This window comes from Gekko japonicus, unplaced genomic scaffold (genome assembly GCF_001447785.1).
Source record: "Gekko japonicus isolate JY-2015 unplaced genomic scaffold, Gekko_japonicus_V1.1 scaffold4886, whole genome shotgun sequence".
Lineage (NCBI taxonomy): Eukaryota > Metazoa > Chordata > Lepidosauria > Squamata > Gekkonidae > Gekko > Gekko japonicus.
The window spans coordinates 9,805-16,535 of record NW_015160366.1 but is presented as its reverse complement, the minus strand read 5'-3'; positions in this window follow the sequence as shown (position 1 = coordinate 16,535).

Here is a 6,731-nt window from a genome sequence, read left to right as displayed (position 1 = left end):
AGAGCTCTCTCAGTCCCACCGACCTCACAGGGTGTCTGTCGTGGGGAGGGTAAGGGAAAGGAGACCGTAAGCCGCTCTGAGACTCCGAGTGAAGGGCGAGGTATAAATCCAATCTCTTCTTCTTCTTGTGAGTGAAAATCCTACTTTGTGAGCTACTGGCATTAAAGTTGTGAGCAAGCCATTTGGCTGGTGCATAAATTAGTTTGCTCTGGAGCCCTCCTTCCTGAGCGAAGGCAAAAAAATGGGTGAGCTGGAGGCTAAAAAACTGTGAGCTAGGCTCACACTAACTCAGCTTAGAGGGAACACTGGGTAGGAATCTGATACAGGCCGTCCCTGAATGGTCAGAAGATGGGGCTGGGTGGTCAAGTGGACTCTGGCAACAGAGGCAAAGAAGGAGGGGAGGCAGAGTTGCATAGGGGCCAGTATATTGTCCTTGGACTAGGGAGACCCAGGTTCAAATCCTTGCTTGCTAGGACACTGCTCTTAGCCTAATCTACCTCGCAGGGGTGTTGTGAGGATAAAATGGAGGAGAGGAAGACCACACACACTTCCCCAAACTCCTTGAAAGAAGGAGAGGATACAAATGCACTTTAATCGATACACTATTAGCCACCCGTGGCCCCAATCTGTGGATAGATAATTCTGGGGATCGGGGCCACATGGCGGTGAAACAGATTTGCCTGGACACTTGGGGGACTCTCCGGATACGCAGAAGAGTTGGTTTTTCTACCCCGCTTGTCTCTACCCTGAGGATTCTCAAAGCGGCTGACCGTCACCTCCCCTTTCTCTCTCCGCAGTGTTCACCTTGTGAGGTAGGTGGGGCCGAGAGAGTTCGGAAAGAACGGGGACTGGCCCAAAGTCACCCAGCAGGCCTCCCATGTCTCAGAGTGGCTTAACGGTCGCCTTCCCTTCAACGCTCCCTCTAAGCTGCGGAGCCTTGTGAGCAAAAATCCTACTTTGTGAGCAACTGGCATTAAAGCTGCGAGCGAGCGGTTTGGCTGTTGCATAAATGAGTTTGCTCTGGAGCCCTCCTTCCTGAGCGGAGACGGAAATGTGTGAGCTGGAGGCAATGCTCCCTCTAAGCTGTGGAAACTTGTGAGTAAAAAGCCTACGTTGTGAGCTACTGGCATTGAAGTTGTGAGCGAGCAATTTGGCTACTGTATAAATTAGTTTGCTGAGGAGCCATCCTTCCTGAGCTAAGACAAAAATATGTGAGCCAGAGGCTAAAAAATTGTGAGCTAGCTCGCACTAACTCAGCTTAGAGGGAACACTGCTTCCCTTCCTCTCCCTTGTGAGGCAGGTGGGGCTGAGAGAGTCCGGAGAGACCTGGGACTGGCTGGCCCAAGGTCACCCAATGGGCCTCATGTGGAGGGAGGAGTGGGGAATCGAACCCGGTTCTCCAGATTAGAGTTCACCGCTCTTAATCACTACACCACACCTCCAGTGGTTGTCACAGTTCCTGAGTCGAGCTGGGCCTGAGGGCGGGGCCCGTGCAGCCCATTAGCTGTAAGCTTGCCAAGTCCCCCCGCCCCAGAGGCCCGTTACCCGCCACCGGCGGATCGGGGCCCGGGGGGGGACCCCACCCCAGTGTGCGTGTCACCAGGAAGTGATGTTATGACACCGGGCACGCTGGGGGCGGGGCCACGGTCATCCGAGGGAAAACTCTATGGTTTTCCCTTGGATGGTCGTGGTCCCGCCACCAAAAAGGGTTCCAGAGGAGATCCGGGAAATTACAGGCCTGTCAGTCTGACGTCGATACCGGGTAAATTGGTGGAAACCATTATTAAGGAAAGAATTAGTAGGCACATAGATGAACAAAACCTATTGAGGCAGACTCAGCACGGTTTCTGTAAGGGAAGATCTTGTCTCACTAACCTGTTAGTGTTCTTTGAGGGGGTGAACAAACATGTGGACAAGGGGGATCCAATAGATATTGTTTACCTTGACTTCCAGAAAGCTTTTGATAAAGTTCCTCATCAAAGGCTCCTAAGCAAGCTCAAAAATCATGGGATAAAAGGACAAGTCCTTTTATGGATCAAAAACTGGCTAATTCATAGAAAACAGAGAGTGAGTATAAATGGGCAGTTCTCCCAGTGGAGGGGTGTAAGCAGTGGGGTACCACAGGGATCAGTACTTGGTCCACTGCTTTTTAACTTGTTCATTAATGATTTGGAGATGGGAGTAAGCAGTGAAGTGGCTAAATTTGCGGATGATACAAAGTTGTTCAGGGTGGTGAAAACCAGTGAGGATTGTGAGGCACTCCAAAGGGATCTGTCAATTTTGGGCGAGTGGGCGTCAACATGGCAAATGGGGTTCAATGTGGCCAAGTGCAAGGTGATGCACATTGGAGCCAAAAATCCTAACTATAAATACACGTTGATGGGGTCTGAACTGGCAGAGACTGATCAAGAGAGAGATCTTGGAGTTGTAGTAGATAACTCACTGAAAATGTCGAGACAGTGTGTGACTGCAATAAAGAAGGCCAGTGCTATGCTGGGGATTATTAGGAAGGGAATTAAAAACAAATCAGGCAGTACCATAATGCCCCTGTATAAATCGATGGTACGTCCTCATTTGGAGTACTGTGTACAGTTCTGGCCACCACACCACAGAAAGGATATTATAGCATTGGGAAAAGTGCAGAAAAAGGCAACTGGAATGATCAAAGGGTTGGAACACTTTCCCTATGAACAAAGGTTGAAGCGCTTGGGGCTCTTTAGCTTGGAGAAACAATGACTGAGGGGTGACATGATTGAGGTTTATAAGATTATGCATGGGAAAGAGCAGGTAGAGAAAGAGGTACTTTTCTCCCTTTCTCACAATACAAGAACTCGTGGGCACTCCATGAAATTGCTGAGCGGTCGGGTTAGAACAGACAAAAGGAAGTCCTTCACCCAAAGAGTGATTAACACACGGAATTCACTGCCACAAGAAGTGGTGGCGGCTACAAGCATGGGCGGCTTCAAGAGGGAATTGGATAAGCATATGGAGCAGAGGTCCATCAGTGGCTATTATCCACAAGGTATAGATAGGGACTCTGGGGCAAGTGATGCTCTGTCATCTTGGTGCTTGGGGGGGGTCAACAGTGGGAGGGCTTCTAATGCACTGTGTGACACAGAGTGGACTGGATGGGCCATTGGCCTGATCCAACATTGGCGTCTCTTATATTCTTATATCCTGCTTTTCTCCTGTTTGGGACTCAAAGCCGCTTTTATCACATTGTTCTCTCCTCCTCCGTCTTCTCACAACAACAGCCCTGTGAGGTAGGCCAAGCCCTGAATTTGAGACAGGCCCAAGGTCACCCAGCAAGCTTCCAAAGTAGAAGGGGGCATTCGAACCTGGGTTAACACAGTGGCGCTCACTGGCCACATGCATCATGGGAGCCAGTTCAGACATCCACAGGTGGCTAAAGAAAAGTGAGTGAGAAAGGGGGAGAGCGGCTTTTCTCTCCCGCGCACAACAGACGCCCCAATTCCTCCTCCTCTATTCTTTTTTTTTTTTTTAAAAACAATTTATTAGGATATATTTAGACATGTTAACATAAACTTATATTCACCATTACAATCCTAACCTATATCCTACCCCCCACCCTTTCCCCCTCAACCGGCTTCCAGCAGTGCTCCAACCTCCAGCCCCATACTTCAGTATTCTATTTTCCCAAATCCACTTTTTCAACAGGTAACAGTTACTTAAAATACAAGTACTTAAAATACAATTATACTAATTTTCAGTAATTGTCAAAACAAAACAAATTATCTTTTACATCTCCATTCTTTTCCAAATATTCTTTCAGGTCTTTCCAATCTTTAAAAAAATCTTCTGCCTCCTCCTCCTCTATTCTGTTTGCCTTCACAACAAGCCTGTGAGGTAGACCACTGTGGGTTCCGGTTTACTGTTACAAACAATGTCATGGATTTCACCAATCAGAATGCACAAATCAAAAGGCAGCAAAGAGGGAGCGACACGGCTTCATTCCTTCGCTCATCGTTAGGCCCTCCGGGAACAAGGGTGTTCCTTTAACCTCAGAACCAGTTCCTCTTTCTTGATTGTGAAAGGTCAGAGAGCCAACTGGAAAGACTCTTTTGGTGTAGTGGATAAGTGCGCAGACTCTAATCTGGGAGAACTGGGTCTGATTCCCCAGTCCTCCACTTGCAGCTGCTGGATGACCTGGGGCAAGCCATAGTTCTGTCAGAGCTGTCCTCTTAAGAGAAGTCCTCGGGAGAGCTCTCTCAGCCCCACCTACCTCACAGGGTGTCTGTTGTGGGAAGGGGAAGGGAAAGGAGATTGTAAACTGCTCTGAGACTCCACGTGAAGGGCGGGGTATAAATCCAATCTCCTCTCCTTTTAAAAGCTGGATTCTGCACAGAGATTTAGCAGTGGGGAATGGTTTCCGCCAACTTCATGTGTGTCCAGAAAAGCGGGTAAGTCTATCAATGGCTACTCGCCATAGTAACTGAGGGAAGCCTCTGAATCCCAGAGCCAGGAGGCTGGGGAGGGGAAGGGAAAGGAGATTGTAAACTGCTCTGAGACTCTGCGTAAAGGGTGGGGTATAAATCCAACCTCCTTTCCTCCTCCTCTCCTTTTAAAAGCTGGATTCTGCGCAGAGATTTAGCAGTGGGGAATGTTTTCCCCCAACTTCATATGTGTGTCCAGAAAAGCGGGTAAGTCTATCAATGGCTACTAGCCATAGTAATTGAGGGAAAGCTCGGTGTTCAGAGGCACAAAGCCTCTGAATCCCAGTGCCAGGAGGCAACATCAGGGGAAGGCCTCGGCCTCTATGTCCTGTTGTTGGCTGTCCAGAAGAACTGGTTGGCCCCTGTGTGAGACGGGAGGCTGGACTGGATGGACCCTCACTGGTCTGATCCAGCAGGGCTCTTCTGATGCTCTTCTCAGGGGAAGGCCTTGGCCTCTCTGCCCTGTTGCTGGCCCTCCAGAGGAACTGGTTGGCCCCTGTGTGAGACGGGAGGCTGGACTGGATGGACCCTCACTGGTCTGATCCAGCAGGGCTCTCCTGATGTCCTTAACAAGCTGAGTGGCATTCATGAAAGGCAGAGCGATGGATACGGCATTCCAAACACAAGTTAAGGAAATAATTTTTCCCCTTACCGGGGGGGAGGGAGGGTGCCTCTAATCATACCAGAGCATTGGAACCACAACTATTTTTTTTAATTATGACTCAAAGCAGTGAGTGGGTCCAGCCAGACCAGAATCCTTGAAAGGAAGGGGGAAAGGGAGAGATGGTCTGGCACCGTTCCGGCAGCCTCTGGGAAAAACGGATTAGGGGCCCAGAGGAACTGATGCAGAAGGAGCAATTTTAAGCAGTGCAGTTGCCTGGTCCCCCACCCCCCCCGGTCCTGGTAGGGCTCTTGCACCTTTAAAAAACTTCTGCAGAGCGTGCAGAAATTTCCCCGTCGCTGCAACGCTGCGCCACAAAAAGCTTTGCTTTCTGCGTCTGTGCCCTTTGCCGTGCCCCAGTTAAAAGCCAAAGAACATAAGAACATAAGAGATGCCAATGTTGGATCAGGCCAAAGGCCCATCCCGTCCAACACTCTGTATCACACAGTGGCCAGAAATACCAGTGCCATCAGGAGGTCCACCAGTGGGGCCAGGACATTAGAAGCCCCTCCCACTGTTGACCCCCCCAAGCACCAAGAAGACAGAGCATCACTTGCCCCAGAGCCCCTATGTATACCTTGTAGCTAAGAGCCACTGATGGACCTCTGCTCCATATGCTTATCTAATTCCCTTTTGAAGCCGTCCATGCTTGTAGCCGCCACCACTTCCTGTGGCAGTGAATTCCAAGTGTTAATCACTCTTTGGGTGAAGAAGGACGTCCTTCTATCCATTCTAACCCGACCACTCAGCAATTTCATGGAGTGCCCACGAGTTCTTGTATTGTGAGAAAGGGAGAAAAGTACCTTTTCAAGGCAGGGCCAGGTAGCTAAGAGCCACTGATGGACCTCTGCTCCATATGCTTATCTAATTCCCTTTTGAAGCCGTCCATGCTTGTAGCCGCCACCACTTCCTGTGGCAGTGAATTCCAAGTGTTAATCACTCTTTGGGTGAAGAAGTACTTCCTTTTATCCGTTCTAACCCGACCGCTCTGCAGTTTCATGGAGTGCCCACAAGGAGTTCTTGTATTGTGAGAAAGGGAGAAAAGTACCTCTTTTTCTGCCTGCTCTTTCCCATGCATAATCTTATAAACCTCGATCATGTCACCCCTCAGCCGTAGTTTCTTCAAGCTAAAGAGCCCCAAGCGCCTTAACCTTTCCTCATAGGGAAAGTGTTCCAACCCTTTTATCATTCGAGTTGCCCTTTTCTGCCCTGGCTAGCTGGAACGTTGGCGGCCGCCTTGGGCTGGCACACTGAAGATGCGAGATCAGTTCCAGCCGTAATCCTGGTTGCATACTAAGGGTTTCTTTCGGGTGGCAGGAGCCAGATTTGGGCATGGAAACGCAAGGAGGGGCTGAGTAGGCCGGGCTCTCCCATCGCAATATAGTGTGGCCAGGTCCTGGAGGTTTGGAGGCACAGCCTGGAGCACAAACGAAGGGAGCTCGGCAGGGAAATGAGGCCACAAAATCCATCAGCTTGAAGCAGCCATTTTCTCCGGTGGAACTCATCTCTATAGCCTGGAGATCAGTTGTACTTAAGAACATAAGAGAAGCCATGTTGGGTCAGGCCAGTGGCCCATCTGGTCCAACACTCTGTCACACAGTGGCCAAAAATACCAG